This window comes from Nothoprocta perdicaria, unplaced genomic scaffold (assembly GCF_003342845.1).
Source record: "Nothoprocta perdicaria isolate Ctin4 unplaced genomic scaffold, notPer1 scaffold_23, whole genome shotgun sequence".
Lineage (NCBI taxonomy): Eukaryota > Metazoa > Chordata > Aves > Tinamiformes > Tinamidae > Nothoprocta > Nothoprocta perdicaria.
In genome coordinates this window covers 5,419,914-5,430,689 of record NW_020455455.1, presented here as the reverse complement: position 1 = coordinate 5,430,689, position 10,776 = coordinate 5,419,914, and the positions used below count along the sequence as shown (strand labels likewise).

The window sequence follows — 10,776 nt, the reverse complement described above, 5'->3', positions numbered from 1 at the left end:
CTGAGAATTGATTAACTGTACAATTGTGTTGATTAATTTAACATGAAAATTTCCAGAGGCATAAATAGATTCATGTTYACTTCTTCTTTGGGGAGAAAGGAGAGCATCACACAGCAAGGAAGGAAAGTTTAAATATTCAGGAATTTGGAAATACCAAATTTATGAATGCAGAACGAAAGCAGCTGTTAAAATGCTCTTGCTGTTGTATTCTAAAAGCCAGTTAATGTTGCAGTGACAAGACTATAAAGGACTTCCGCACTTAAATATAAACCATATTTGATCTTTTTTTGTATTTTTTACTTGCACATAGGTAGTTTCTTGTGGAAATCGAGCAGAGGTACTGTGTGTTACAGTGTACATGTAGTATGAGGAGGAAAAAAAGAAGTTAAAGATACCACAATTACAGCAAGACTGTATGAAAAACTAAAAAGGCTGGATATGTTCTTTGAAAAATGCMTATAAAAATACAGATGTAACATGTACCCCGGGATGCTCAGGAGTTTCTTCTGTAGCAGTTGGCATATGTTGTTGTGCATGTTTATCAATGTATCTTTTTATTAAAGTGAAATTGAATGTATGTCTAATAATTACTCGGAGGTAGTAAAGAATTACCATATAAATCTCAGGAAACTTAGGCAGGTTTCATATAATGAAAGAAAAGTGAGAGGGGAGTAAGGAGTAATTTCAGTCCTTGCAGGCATAGAGCCAGATGCCAAGGTCTGGGTTTGGACTAAAATATTTTAAAATTCAGAAAATTGCCCTCTGCTGTCCCACTCATTGAGCGCTCTGTGTGATTCTTTACTTAGGAGCAAGTTGTTCTCATTTTATTTGCTGAGATGGCCTTCTTGGAGTGGCCTGCATGTGTGTGGAAAAGGAGAGAGATTTAGCTTTGCCTGCGTGTTTTTCTGGAATAGTTTATAATAGAGTCTGATAATAATAGCTAAAAAATAATAAAACCCCTCTACAGTCCCTTGTGACAGATCAGCCAAATGGGAKTGGGGCTCCTTGTGACATCCTTGCCTGGTCTTGCCTCTTGTAGACCTGCTTAGCTTTGTTAAATGTCCAAACARCAGTTCTCATCCACTGTACTCATACTTTTGGGCAAGGCATCATGTTTTTGTTTTACCTTTGTTTTCCTTAATACATGATGCTATAAGGAGATTAAGATAAAATGTAATCATCTGTGCAGTTTCCTTCCTACAGCCATTTTATGTATTAAATTCTCAGGCCCCACAGTGTCCTGCAGGAGATTATCCAAGGAATGATAAATCCTTGGTAAGAGCCATCAAAGCATCATTGCCAGTTTGTAGCTGCTAAGAAGACCCTCACATCTCTTTCACTGTCACTGCATTATTGATTAGCCAGCAAAATACGGAAGCCRTATTGATTGCAAATATTTAGGGATGAAAAAGGAAACATTGTCCTCCAAGGTATTTACAGTCCTCTTTTCTCTCTTAAAGAGGCATTTCTTCTCTTGTATTTCTCCTGCTGTCTTCTGCCTGTTCCCTGCTGCAAGGTGACGTGTTCAGCCGATGGTACAGGCAAGACGGGCAGATGGTTTTCTCTGCCTTTTGGGCTAGGAGTCATCAAAAAGCTAAAAGAGACACAAGAAGGAGAGTGTTTGGGTGAGGATTGTGTGATTGGGTTTGTGCCCACGTACCTTTGGGCAGAAATTACCAAAAAAAAAAAAAAAAAAAAAAGGATTTCCCTTTTGTTTCTATTTTAATTTATTTGTGATTAAAATTTACATTCTTGGCAATTTCAACCTTCAGGTCTGAAGAAGGTCTTAGGTATTGCAGCCCCCTAACAGATCCTCTCCATATACACACTTCTTCCTAATTCAGTTACGGAAATACTCTTGTGCAGAAAGGATGGAGCAGAAGACTTGAGGAAAAGAAAAAAAAAAAAAAAAGGGAACTTGTTGAAGCTTTGGATGAGACCTGAAAAGGGACTTTGCCAATGAGTGCGCGTGAAATCCTGCACGATTGCGTGCGCAGTGGGCGAGCTGCCTCTCGCTGCCCCTCTCCATGAATCCCTGCCCCTTGCAGGTGATTCCTGCCTGGTTAGTGCAGGGTTCGCTCTCCGCCTGGTACTTAAGCCGAAATCATTAACATGTGCCTTGTGTGTTACCTGAATGAAAGGCGAGTTCACGGGTTGTTATTGCCCATTTTTGCTCCTTGCTCCTGCACTTCCCTGTTTCGATTACAAATCCCCCTGCAGGCACAAAGCAAGCTGGACACCTACAGTGCAGCTAAAGAGTTATTTGTTCCCTAGGTGGACACTAATGAATGACTGCAGCGCTGCCCTGAGTGAGGGGGTCCCCGCTCTTAAAAGTTTAATAGAAAGATCTGAGAAGCTGGGGCCAAAGGAGGAGGAGGAGGGGACAGCGAGCTGTGAGTAAGGAGGCTCCCTCAGAGCCTCCTCTGTTCCACTGCTCTGTTCCACTGGAGATTGGAGCATCCCATGAGACAGGAGCGGCCGGAGGGAGGTCACTTCCCTCTGCAGTCTCACCTTCTTTTGCTGCCAGTCAGAAGTATGGACTATCCGAAAAAMAAGCTAGTTTTGACTTTAATTCATCAGATTTCTTAAGCAGACAAATGTTTTCTCCCCCATTCCTCTTTGTTCTTTCTTTTTTTTTCTTTCAGTCTGTCTCTCCATTCCAACTTAGTCTTTTACTGTTACCTCTGTCTCATACTTCTCTGGATTTAACATCAAGAATGGTATATTTAGTTTGCAAATTTAAGTCTTTTTTTTTTTTTTCTATTATTCTCTCTCTAAATATTCCAGCTATCAGATAAATTCCCATCTATGTTAAGCAATCGTAAATGTTTTCATAAAACAGTGGAGGTGCCCCTTTCCCCCTTTTAACTGGTGTGGTGATAAACCTCATGATTTGTTTTCTCCATCCAACTGAACTTGAGGAGAAACACTTTTTTTTTTTTTTTTTTTGGATGTAGTTGCCATTACTGTATGGAGAAAGAGGAGTGGTTATAATTGGGAGAGAGAGGGATGGATGTATCCCTTAGTTTCTCCCTGCTACCTCGTACCGAGAATATTCTGAATGTCTCCTAGGTAATGCTGCGGGGGAACAAACATCCTCTTGTGAATCATTCCTCCCATAACTGCAAGAAACAGTTTTGGTGGTGGTGGTGGCTGTTTTGTTTTGTTTTCAGGTTTAGGTGATCCAGATTTGTGGWGCCCTGGGGTTCTGCGTGATGTTACTGGCATCAAAAGGGGCAACGAGAGAGTGGTGCTGGAAGGAGCTTCCTAGCACGAAAGGTATTTGAGAGCGTTAGAATCACGCAGTAGGCAACCTTTGGTAATTCATATTTGTTTTCAGCATGATGGGAAGTGATACCTCCCAGGTCTTCCATTTTTGGCCATAAAATTCTAGAATTAGAGAACTTTGCTAACCTTGTGATTGTGGATAAACATAGCTGGAAGAAACACATGGGGTCTCATGGGCCCCCGTGGTTCTTCGTCATTGTGAATGTCATCTTTTGCAGTAATCTCTTCTGGGAGGCACTGCAGGAATCTTTGAGGCAGGAAATGCAGCCCCAAAAGAGCACTCATGRCTGAATTCAGCGCTGGTCTCCTCTTTGAAACCGTCTGATTCCGAAAAGGCTTCCAGAAATGGTCTTTGCTCTTAAGCCTGTCAGCACAGGTTGCTTGAGACTGCTGTCTGGCAGAACTTGCCAGGTTCATGTCTGGAAACGTCTGCAGTGGATGCAGAGCTTCCCTGGGTGGTGCTTCCTGCGCAGAACGCTGGTGTTGGGCTGAGTTACGGCCTTTGGACAGGTACAGAGCTCTTGAGCGTGGTCACTTGCAAAGTAATCTTCAGAACTGAATTAGATGTTTTCTGTAGTGTAGTAGTGTATTCCAGAGCGATGTACAATTCCTGTGTTCCACAGAGACACTGTCAAAGTTCAGCTGCATTAGTTTGTTCTTATTTTCACAATACTCACCATTATTATAAGAACACTTAAGCTTTCTTGGTAAGTGCAGTTCTAAAAAGACCTGCAAGGAACAGGAAATTTCTTCCTTTCTTACAAGATAAAAGAAATTGCTGGMGAAAAATACGTGCTGTGTGAGAGCCATTCCTATTGATACAACGCTCACTTCTTGTACTGGTAGTTCTTGGCTCCTCTGCCGGAGCTGCAGAYTGGATTCCACATCAGGGATCACAGTGAGGGCTGGTCTGTGTTACTGACACAGCTCAAGCTGAAACGTCTTTCTGTGTCTCTTGAACTCCACATTTCACGATCCAGACCTACACAGCCCGTGGTGAATGTAGGGTGGGAGGATGAGTGACTTGTTAGGTTACCCAACAGTCTGCCATTAGAAACACCTCAAGGTTTCTGGATTTTCTTATCTCATTATGTAGCCTTCTTTTGGCAGGACACCTGTTACAAGACCAGTCAGAGCTAACTGAACTGGAGAGGTCAGTAAAATACCATTGTCCGGTCTTGCTCTTTACTTCTAAGGTGAGCTGATCCTGTCTGCAGAGATGGCTTTTCACTCGGAGCACTTCTCCAACGTTACTAACAGGCCCATGAATATATATTCTGTATTTCTGTATGTCTATGTAAGGAATACTTAATAAGGTCATAAGAAGTATGGTAACCCCCCTTGTATTTTTTTATATATACATATATAAAAAAATATATATATATATATATATATACATATATAAAAATATACATATATAAAAAAATATATATAAAATATATATATATAAAACCTCTAAATGCATTTTATTGGCGGAATTAAAAGAATAAAACTGATCAAGAAAAAAATGTTGATACCTGTTTTTTCCAGCCTTCCTTCTGGAATATGTTCCATAGTTGGATGCTTGCAGCTCTGTAAAAAAAAAATATATATAATATATATTTTTGTCATAGAAATCTTAATGATGACTCTGCTTTTAATAACTTGAATATCAGTGTTGGTTTGTTAGTTGTCCGTTTATTTAATATCCTGGTTCCAGTAAGGTCTAAAATCATATATTTCAGAGGAAGATACAAGACATCATTTGTTTTTAAGCTGTGCATTTGCTGCCTTCAGTTCCAAAAAAAGCCATTAAGGATATATCTGGGAAGAGACTGAGTTTGAAATTTATAGTGACTAGGCATTTTTTGTAGTTCAGGCTGAGTTGTACAGTGAAAGCTGACAGTTTACCAGAAGTGATGCATGGAATAATAAATAATGTAGGTGGGTATGTTTGTAGGGGGGAACTATGCTTTCCTGAGAGATACTATAGAGCTATAGTAGTAAATGAGTAATGTAAGTGTTTTTTTTTTCTCTCAGAAATAGATTTGTGGAACTGTTCTGGATGAAATGTCTGGATTTATTTTCTGAGCAGAGGGTGAGTGTGGTCACAGCACTGCTAACCAATACCCAGTGTCTCCCTTTCCCCTCTATCAGCCGTCTCTGGCTCCCAGGAACCAAGGCCTCTGTATGAAGACGGACCTGGATGTCTTATGGCAATGAACTTTTACAATCATTGTAAAATAAGATTATATAATAGAGAAATAATGTTTAAAATGTGAAATAGACTTATATATTATGTACWCTATGCAATTATTTGAACATATGGTATATTTCATATATAAAATACGAAATTGTGTATAAATTATATACATAATACAAATATTTTTATAAAAAATACGTTAATAATCCATAATAAAATACTAGCCCTCACTTGGTATTTAGATCCCATATACYAGCTGCTGAAATAATTAAGCAACTCCAGATGTTATCCCCAATAAACAGCATTTCAAGGGAGAAAGCTGCCGAGAAAGGAAGAGCAAGGAATGGGTGGGCGCCAGGGTCCGTGTGAGGTGTCTTACGTCCCTGCTCTCTGCCTTGGCCATGGCTTCTCCGGAGGGCCGGGCTGCCTCCTCCCCGCCTGCAGAGCGGTGGTAGGTGCAGCTGCTCTGCCGGGTCGTAGCTCTGTGCTTAGGGCCTTGGGGATCATCCACGGTGGTCCCTTCTCTGTTCCGCGCTCTGGGAATTCAAGCTGAGGAGATGATATCCTCCGTTGTGYGTGTCCTGTTTGTTACCCGTTGTGCTTGGTAACACTGCAAAGGAAAGGACATGGSAGGCGCTGAGGAAGGGGGCTGGTGGGAGAGGTGAATGTAGGGAGGAAGGGGCCAAGCTCTTCTCAGTGGTGGCCAGCGATAGGTGAAGAGACAAGGGCTATATGTTGAAACATGGGAAGTTCCATCTCCATGTGAGGAAGAAYGTCTTCAGTGTAGGGGTGACAGAGCCCTGGAGCAGGCTGCCTGGGGAGGTTATGGAGTCTCCTTCTCTGGAGGTCTTCCAAMCCCCCCTGGATGCCGCCCTGTGCCCCGTGCTCTGGGTGTCCCTGCTGGAGCAGGGGGTTGGACAGGATGATCTCTAGAGGTCCCTTCCARCCTCAACCRTTCTGTGATGCTGTGAGGTGCTGGGAGACTTGTGCTCGGGGCACCACGCGCTTYGGATCGCTGAGAGCAGTGTCAGTGTTGCGCTCAAGAACCACAACTTGCATCCCGTTTTGCTCAGTGTCATCCAAATCCCCCTCTGGATGTAGCCTCTAGATTTTGGAAACAATTTACATGTGTTAATATTAATGAGACTACTCACGTGTTTAAATGTTTAATACTATCCAGATCTGCAGATGAGCCTGTTGTTCCACACAGCTCCTTGGTATTTAGGTGATTCTGCTGGCCCTGAGAACAGCAGCAGACGAGGCAGGAAAGCATACTCCACATGAGCATGATAGAAAAGGCCGTTTTAGAACATGGTTTTCGTTACTGTTGAGTATTTGAGTGTCTTCTCTTTCTCTTSCACCTTTTAAAAGCTCCTGTTCAGAAAGGTACCAAGGATCCGYGTAAAGATTTGAGCAGTAATGTGGTAATGCTGACATCTATATAGTCTTTTCCAATCCGAAAGAACACGGAGGAGATTGGAGAGACGGGGTCAGGGGCAGCTCGTGATGAAGCTGAAGTTGCTCCGTGGTGGCCGCTTTCTGACTGGGTAATGTGCAAACTACGAGAGCTGGAGTTAGCAGCTCTTGCCGTGTTGGTGAAGCCTGTTTGGTGTCAGGAGGAAGATGAGACTTCCTGGTCATGGCCTGCCGGGAATTGGGAGCGACCGGTGTGTGTGGGCAGGGAGTCAGCACCCGTCCTGCCAAGGAGCCTGCTCCGCCAGAGGCTGCGACTTTTAGGGAAGTGCCGGGATGTGGAGCCGCATGGGGCCATCAGGAAGAAGAACTCAGCAGCTGAGGTGAGATTTCCACAAGGATTCAGCAATACRGTCTGTGATGGAAAGGGGAAAATGTTTGCTCATGTTGCAATGTGGAAGCTTTTGTTTGTTATAAAATAGTGCTTGAAGTAGATTTTGGTAAAGTAATGGGAGCATAACTTTTCTGTACTGCTGTTCTCAGAGCCTTAGAAAGGCAAACATAACTTATCACATACATTCAGTAAGGTACCGCCTATTTTAACAATCCAGTAGTTTCCTGCAGTCAATTTAAATACTTTGAAATGCATTAATAGAGCAATTGGGAATTACCATTTGTCTCGTACATATAACGGGTGAATTAGCAACACTCAGGGCGAAGCTATTTTAACTCTTTGATTTGTGGATTTATTTCACAGAAAATGGGTTGCCACGGGCTATGAATATTTGGGAATCCGCGTTTGCCCCGTTTCCTCAGAAAACCCACAACAATCCGTCGTTTGCCCCGTTTCCTCAGAAAACCCACAACGATCCGTCGTTTGCCCCGTTTCCTCAGCCCTCCGGTGCCTTTGCAGGGCGCAGGCGGCAGCCGGGCTGGCCGCGGCGCGCGCGGGCGCAGCACACGGGCCGCGCGGCGGCGCGCGCTGCTCGCGGCGGTCTCTGTGGCGCAATCGGTTAGCGCGTTCGGCTGTTAACCGAAAGGTTGGTGGTTCGAGCCCACCCAGGGACGGGGTCGTCTTTTGGTGCGGCCGCTGCGCGGAGGGTCCCGCCGGCCTCGCGCTGCGCGGTGGGGGAGCAGGGGCTGCCCGGCCCCACTTTCGTTTTTTGGGGTGGTCGGAGATGCTGCTGGCGAGGGGGAGCCCCTGGAGTTGTTGGCGCCTTCCCCCTGGCGCGGAAGGTGCGCGGGCAGGCGGAGACGAGACTTGGCCCGGCCGCGCATGAGGGGTTTGCGCGGGCGCGGAGCGGGCGGCGCGGGAGCCGCTGCCCCGGCCCGGCGGATGCGAGCCCGGGCTCCGGCGGCCGCGCCGCGTCGCGCAGGGGCCGCAGCAGCCGCCGCTCGCCGCCGGGAGGGCGCAGGAGCTGCCGCTTCCTCCCGCGCCCCGTCGTGCATGTGCGGGGCGTTCTGCAGCCCTCGGCGCGGGGCTACCAGCCCCGGGGGCAGCGCCGCCGCGGAGCGAAGGCGGCGTAAGAGAGGGGCACGGGGAGCGGGCCGGCCCCCCGCGGCCGCCCGCACCTCTGCGCGGCGTCTGCGCGGCTCTGAGGAGCGGAGCGCCGCCGCGGAGCCCGCGCGGCTGCGGATGCCACGCGTGGGGCTCGAGCGGGAATCCCGCGCGTGCCGAGCGCGCTGCGCTCCGCACATGCCGCTTCCCCGCTCGCCTGATTTAGACAGAGGGTACAGCCCTGCTGAAGGTCGGGCGGTGCCATTGACTCACCATTGGTGACAAGATATGGCCCTTGCCTGCTAAGATCCTGGGGAAAAATACACTTATTGAGAAACACCGAAAAATCATTTTAAAGCAATAAACCCGAAATCGTTAGCGCGTGGTATCTGCAACAGCTCGCTGAGATTTTTTTTTTTTTTTTTTAATCATATGAATCTTTCACTTTTCAGCAAAACGTTTTGAAAAGGTGGCAGTTTGTGTCCCGCATCAGGGCAGCAGGAGCTCCCTGCGGGAGCCGCCGGTACCGGTGCCGCTGCTCAGCCCATCAATGGCTCCTGCAAAACTCTGGGATTTTAGTTCAACCAGAGTCAGATGCATCCCTCTCTTGCTATTCCCATATTGCTGGCATTAACGGGATCGAGCCCGCAGCGTTTCCTTCGCTGCCGCTCGCGAAGCAGCGCAGGAGGGTAGAACTGCAGGAAAGTGCCCGTGTCTCTCCCCGCACCGCCTCGCCACCGCGCAGGCTTTAAAAATAATAGCCAAAGATGCGTGTGAAGCAGCACTAGCCGGGAAGCTGCCAGCAGCCGGGAGCTCCGTGTTGCCAAAGTGACGGTGCGGGAGTCACGGCTTGCGGAGCATCCCGCGCTTCTGCGCTGCATCAGCTGCGGGTCGTTTCAGAGAGGTGATTCCTCACACACACAAACCTTATATATATGTGTGTATACGTATACATACATAGATATACACACACATCATATTTATGGTATGTGTAAATATCTAGATATGTGGTATCTATGTGTGTGTATACACATACCATGCCCAAGGTTACCTATAGAGAGGACGCTCGTTCACGCCACATCCCACGTTCAGCAAGAGCGGTTCAGGCTCCGCTGGACAAACTCATTTTGCCGAAGTGGGGAAGCGTGTGCGTGGAAAGCGCCCAACCCCGTCTGCTCGCTGCCGAATTACAATTAAGGTTGCAGGAAAGGGGAAGCCTGATACAGTTTGGCGAGAAGGCAGCGGATCGAGTGAAAAAAAATATTAGAGGTCAGCGAAGCTTTGAGTTATCAGCCGTGGGGAAAAAAAAAAGGGATTTTAATAACTGTAATGTATGCTTCTAAAATTAATCCATTTAGCTATATTTTATCCAGGGGCACTGCCGCTAAGTGCAGGGAGGGATTGCATCATTTTCTCGTTGCAGGAAAAAGTTGACGCACTCCGCGCGGCTGCGGGCGCGGGCGGCACCGCGCTGCCCGCACGAGCGCTGCGCGGGGGAGCGCGCAGCCTGCGCGGGGGCGCCCCGCTCGCTCCGCGCGCGGCGCGGCCGCCGGAACAGCCATCTTGAATATTTTAATCGCTGGCAAGCGTTTCTGCCCGACAAAATGGATGTTGGCGGGAGGGGAGCGGCGCCCCGCGCGCTCCTGCCGCCCTGCGCGGCGCGCAGCGGAGCGCGCGGGGCCGCGCGCGGGAGGCGGCCACGGCCACGGCGCGGGCGGCGCTCGGCTGCCGGGGGCTGCGCCCGCCGCCTCCACCCGTTTGTCTGCATCGATATAAGGCGTTTGCAGCGCCGTAAAAACGCTCCGGGAGGTCGGCGCTGGGCATAACCAGGCGTCCCGCGCTGCCCGGGCACGCCTTTGGGAGAGTTTTGATTTGTTTGGTGCAACACTGCGGGGTTCTTGTCACTGAGGGCCAAGGAGATGGGACTTCTCTTACCCGGGAAATTGGACCGGGGCCTGGGCTGAGAGTTAGCTGGGTGTTCGTGATATAAACTGCTAGTCTGAAGGTTCATTGTTTGGCCATGAAAATCACTCTGGGCTGAAATTAGGATTAGAAAGTCCCCAAGATTTTTTCTTCCACTTTTACTAAAATGGATTAACAGCTGGTTTTTTTTTTCCCCTGCCTGTTTTTTTTTTCCCTTTTTTTTTTTTTTTTTTTTTTTTTTTTTTTTTTTTTTTTTTTTTTTTTTTTACAAACCGATCGTGAAAACAAATACACCATGCTGGCTTCAAATGCTGCTTGTTTTCATAGAACTGCAAAATACCTTAAAAAAAAAAAACAAGATTTACTCCAAGATTTAAACCGTTAATGCTGCTCAGACCTTTCCATGTTTTAAAATAATAATAATAAAAAAGCAACAACACAGGCAGTGTATGGTGCTGTGTGGTAAACGCCG

The 10,776-nt window shown here is 47.0% G+C and overlaps 1 non-coding gene across 1 annotated transcript; it reads left to right on the top strand.

Annotated features, from left to right (window-relative positions):
- Positions 1-7,877: 7,877 nt before the first annotated feature.
- Positions 7,878-7,951, top strand: TRNAN-GUU. The gene has a single exon. It is a non-coding gene; the product is annotated as a tRNA-Asn (tRNA).
- Positions 7,952-10,776: the final 2,825 nt, after the last annotated feature.